Raw genomic sequence first — 5,969 nt, forward strand, 5'->3', positions numbered from 1 at the left:
TCTTTTGAATTTCATATTGCATTGTGTTGTTTTAGAAAAAAAAGTTTTCAATTATAAAAATATATTATTTTCTTAAAATGTTTCTATTATTTTATTTTATTTATTATGCATTACATTGTGCTTTGTTTTAGAAAATATAAAACAATTATTTCATTACGTTTTAGTATATTTTTAATTTCTTATATTTTATGATTTACGGATTGCAATGTTGTGTTTTTTAGCGTAGGAGAAAGTCTGTAAAATTTACTGAAAATATCCTGGCTGGCACAAAATTTGTGTTGTTCTTGTTGTTGTTTTCCCCTAAATTGTAAATGGTTTGATTCAGACAGATGAGTTTGTCTGTGATTAATTAAAGCTAGCTCATAAGAGTCATCTGTTCATGAATCACACTACAATGGTCATGTTGTAGATTTCATTTCATGCAACCAGCGATGGCACTGCAATAGAAAGATGTGTTGTGCATTTATTTGTTTGGCTGTGTTTCTTTTTGCCGAGGTGTTGTAGATTCAGCAGCGGCACAGCAATCTCTGTCAGAGTTTCATTACTGAGTTCAGTCTGCATTGACGGATTAATTCACATGCAAAAACGGTGAATTCCTCCATTCACCGCCCGCGTGCTCACAGTTTAGTGGATGTGATCAGCTTCGGTTGTGTCAGTTTTAATGTGAAGTTTGATGTCTAACTTGATACAAGTGTCATACTCATGTCTAATTGCATGTGTCTTGATTTATGCTTGAACTCTACTAATAGCCTAGTTAGCAGAAGTGCATTTTCCATTTTGGTTAACTCACATTTTTGTCATAATCTGAAATATGAATGCTTGTTGAAGTATCGCTAACACATTTGGGGTGTGTAATGAAAGGACTCTGTCGGAGCTGCAAGCAGCTCGACTTTATCCATCTTTTATCTGGCCATCTCATTTTGAATATTCTCTCTGAAAGCTCTCTGTAGGTAATGGCCTTTGATGCTGCACGTCATTACGCTGCATAAAACATCCCATCGTGATGACAGTATGTCAGGTCGCAGCGGAGAGCGGTTATCTGTGCCTTCTTGATCTGGATAAAAGTCTTGTGCTGTTGGTTTGCTATCACGTTGTTGTCTTTGAGATGTTTGGAGAAGATGGATTTGATGGCTGTTGATGGAAAGATCTGCTCAGGGGCGAGCAGCTGAAGGCGAGAAAATATCTGATGAAACAGTCTCACACAGACAGACTTTTGACTGTTGTCATAAGGTCTTGTCCATTTTGGAGCTTATTCTGACCAAGAGCTGCCCGCTTAAACAGGAAGATACGTAAGCCTGTTTCTACCACATAAGAATAAACTAATATCATGCACCGTCATAATTATGAGATAAAAAGTCAAAATTATATATATTAAAAAAATAAATAAATAAACTATGAGATACAAAAATTGTGACACAGCATCAGGAATATGTGATACAAAGTCATAATGATGAGATAAAAAGTCAAAATTATATATATATATATATATATATATAAAAAAAACTGAGATGCAAAAATTGTGACACATCATCAGAAATATGTGATGCAAAGTCATAATGATGTGATAAAAAGTCAAAATTATGAGATTCTAAGTCACAATTATTAAATAATGTGCACATCTGCTGCATTGACACATGCTTTAGAGAAGAGAAACAAATGCACAGCTGCGACGAGATGCGTCTGCAGGGAAAATAAATGCGTATGAATCTGTCTGGCTGAAAATACTAGAGGTTACACATGATGTGCTCACCAGGGATGGGAAATGCAATTCTGGTTATTTAGCATTTACAGCATTTACAGTAATGACTTTAAGAATGGAAGTTCTTTAAAAATTAAAAAGAAATATATATATATATATATATACACATACACATACATACTGAACAAAATTATAAACGCAACACTTTTGTTTTTGCCCCCATTTTTTCATGAGCTGAACTCAAAGATCTAAGACTTTTTCTATGTACACAAAAGGCCTATTTCTCTCAAATATTGTTCACAAATCTGTCTAAATCTGTGTTAGTGAGCACTTCTCTATGTGATACAAAGTCATAATGATGAGATAAAAAGTCAAAATTATATATATATATATATATATATATAAAAAAAACTGAGATGCAAAAATTGTGACACATCATCAGAAATATGTGATGCAAAGTCATAATGATGTGATAAAAAGTCAAAATTATGAGATTCTAAGTCACAATTATTAAATAAAATGCAAAAACTGGCATACAAAAATTATGACACACACAAAGTCATAAATATGAGATAGAAAAAATTTAATTATGATAGTTATAATTATGAGTTAAACAGTCAAAATCTGGCATGATTATGGCTTTTTATATCAGTTTTGACTTTTTATCTCATAATTTCAACTTCTTATGTCATGATTATGTTTATTATTATTATTACTTATAATTTAGACTTTTTTTCTCATACTTATTACATTTGGTCAATTCTGAGTTTTTATTTCATAAATATTACATTCAGTGATTTGATCTCATTTTTTTATTTCCCCATTTTATGTCATAAATGTATTTTTCATTTTGTCATAATTTCAATGATTTACCAAAGCATAGTTTTTTTTATATGAATTATTCATTTTTGCATAGCTTTCATAGAAAGACCAGCTGACTGAAAAAAAAAAAAGAAGAAGAAAAACAGCTGGACGATAAGCATGGAATGGAACACGACAGGTGCAAAAGTGCAGTTCTGTGACTGAGACCATCCATGTGCTTCCTATGAGAGACACTCAAAATCACCTATTTCATTACGCATATCGCTTATTTAAATACTGTGGTGTAATGCAGAGGTTGAAATATAATGTACCTGCTCTAAACAGTTTTAGAAAGGTCAGAACGGAACTGCAAGTCTTGTTTTCACTTCAGTATTTTTCCCACAAGAGACAAAACAGAGAGTCAGAGAGAACAGCTGTAGAAACTGATTATAAAGCATTTTCTGAGGACACTCGCAATGTGTTTCGTTCTGTTCATCCTCCAACTTTTAGGTTCATTTCTGTTTCTGATGTGTTTCAGCACTATGTATTTCAACATGACCCTCTGCATATACATATGCAGAGTGAATATATATATATATATATATATCTGTCATGACAACTCTCGGAGGGATTGGCATGGTAATGTACATGACAATGTTAATGTATTTGGTCTTGGTGGAATAGATTTGCTACACTGCTGCTGCTGTGGCAGATCAAGTACCGAGACTTGCTACTGCCAATACATCCACAACACGCTGCGGTAAGCATGTAAGAAATATTGCTACTGCAAATATAACATACATGAAATAACCCCGATATAGCATGCATGAATCACCTCGTAGCAGATCTATACAGGTGGAGCTGGGGAAGGTGGAGGGTTTCTGAGGCAAGCTGCAACTGCTACGGCAAGCACTAGTCATATATTTGTATTGGCTACCCATACAGGAGAGAACCAATCAGCTGTGCCATGTGATAATGATGTCATTAGGTCAGATTGAGTTAGACCTATCGGACTGCATCATCTAGAGTTTCATGCCAGAACTCTGTGTGTGTATACACACACACACACACACACACACACACACACACATGCATACACATACATAGGAAGAGGAAGGTCAAGTTGAGCGCATTGCAATGTGATATAGAATATTTTGTGAAGCGGCTTTTTGTATGCTACTTATGTTGGTAAATGCATAAGGTCATAATTCGATGCATAGAAAACATACTATTTACTGCAGAATATGTAAGAGGATCATGGCATCATGTTCTTATTTAGTATCTTTATGGTGCTTTTTTTATCTTGAATTTATTTTGATTTTCTTTATCTTGTGTTTATATGTTCTTGCCCTGCTTTTGTTGTTCTTTATAAAATTGAGGTTTTGTGCAATTAGGGTCTTTTTATCTCAAGCTGTTTCGTTTTGCAGGTAAATGTATCTTGTTTTAATGATGTTTTTACTGCAAAATAAAACATGCCATTTATTTTTATTAAATAATTCATTAATTTATGTATTTCCTTCCTTCCTTCCCTCCCTCCCTCCCTCCCTCCCTCCTTCCAGTGAATCAGCATACTGTTCCAAATCTGTGGACGGAGTGTGTGTTTTCTGACAGCCATAACAAACCAAATAGCATAATCTACCATTAACATCTATCCACTTTTTGCCTGAACAAGGCTGCACTGTTCTCTTCATATGTTTTGCTTTCCAAGCGTGTAATATAAATAAACAGCAAGCCAAACTCTGTGCAAGAGCCAGGATATGAGCGCCTTGCTCCTTTAAGTGCGTTTTCAGATCTGTACATGGTTTGCTTTGTTCTGAGACAAGTACATAATTTGTTATGTAAAAATGTTGCATTTTCTTCTTGGTTCGGTTCGCTTTCACAAGGCAACATTGCAAAGCATTCCAAACGTTGTTTATGCAAGTCACATGTGAGTAAAACTGTCCTCTTATTGGTCAGAGTTTACCTGTTCACGTTCTTCTGCATCAGTCATCAAGATGGATTGACAAGTTCAATCAGGCTTATTGGCTTTATCTGTAGCTGTCGTGACACTCACAAACACGTATATGAATGTATCTGTCATTCCCACTCTATACTGATAAATTACATATAATTATATTTTAATTATAATATTTAAAAGTAAAATATAACATATGTTATGCAGTTGGAATCAAGGCTTCGTCGGGACAGCATACTTGTAAGGCGCGGAGTAGAGCAATTACACAATGTTTTAAGATGAAGAGGCGCTCTTTGGTTTTCAGCTTCAATAACTAATATGCTCACTCACAGAATCCGACACTGCTGCTTTTTATATAACATATTTCCCATTCTGACTTATGATACCACTTGGTTCATTGGTCCGTTGGGTCAGAATGCTTTCTCACCTCCTTCAGGCGCAACCCATACAAAACATTAAACAATCATGGAAATATAATATTTATAAATGCAAATATCCATCACAAATGATACACAGCCTCTAACAGAGGCAGAACAAAGGTCATTCCCTAGCTGTGTTATGTTCATGTTAGCGATTAATTAAAAGGTGTGGTTCTTTAGCTTTGATGTCAACTAAACAGAAATGACACACACACATTCTCTCTCAATAATATATTAATGTTAAATCCATGCAAATGCTTGTTTCTTTTGCTGTGCACTGATGCTCTACTCTAATATGGTGGTCATCTAACTTTATTTTTAAACTTTAGTTTTGTGAGCTCATAATTAACTTGCTAGCTTCCGCATTGATTTTATTTTGGTTGTAAAACAGTCAAACGGAAGGAGCAGATTGTTGGATAGGCTCTTTCTGAATGTCAAGACATAAGGCAAAAGAGCTCTCGGTCACTAAAGTGCCTGGCCTTTAAAAACAGACACTTCACGTCCCGTCTGCTGGATGTGTGAACAGGACCGTATCTTTCTCGCTCTCTGTCGGCTGAAGTGTTGAGCAAAGGTGATTGACACGGACTGAGATTTAACACACTTACACGAGCGAGAGATGGCCACGATCACGGGACGGCCACACATCTGTCGTGTCCCATTAGAGTCGCCTCCTGCATCTGCATCTCTTTATGAATTAAGAAAGGTCACTTTGAAGGAATTGTAGTCGACATTAATAAAATTGCCTGGCGATCCTCTGACTGCAGCCTAGTGCAGGTAATAATCCTGATGGGAAAATGGAAGGATGGGAGGATCAGCCGTTCAAAGAAATCTGTAAACAAGGTGGAGATGAAGAATCGCCCGTGCAATTGCCTTAATGACTTCATTTCATAAAGCACCTTAAACGAGAACTCGGTCATCATATACTTACCTTCATGTACCACCGGTTGTTTAGCAGTTATCAACTCTATCAACAAGGCGGGCTATTTGCACTTAGTGTAAATAGACACTCCGAAAAAAAAAAATCCATAGATGCATATAATACGTGTATCTGGCAACACGACTGAGGCTGAGCTCATATATATATATATATAAAATA

General features: G+C 35.5%; 1 protein-coding gene across 1 annotated transcript in view; it reads left to right on the top strand.

Annotated features, from left to right (window-relative positions):
- LOC107674904 (BMP/retinoic acid-inducible neural-specific protein 1-like) overlaps positions 1-5,969 on the top strand; it is a gene marked incomplete at its 3' end in the record, with an annotated part of 166,845 nt that overhangs the window by 131,360 nt on the left and 29,516 nt on the right. The window lies entirely within an intron of this gene.

This window comes from Sinocyclocheilus anshuiensis, unplaced genomic scaffold (assembly GCF_001515605.1).
Source record: "Sinocyclocheilus anshuiensis isolate Anshui unplaced genomic scaffold, SAMN03320099.WGS_v1.1 scaffold1045, whole genome shotgun sequence".
NCBI lineage: Eukaryota > Metazoa > Chordata > Actinopteri > Cypriniformes > Cyprinidae > Sinocyclocheilus > Sinocyclocheilus anshuiensis.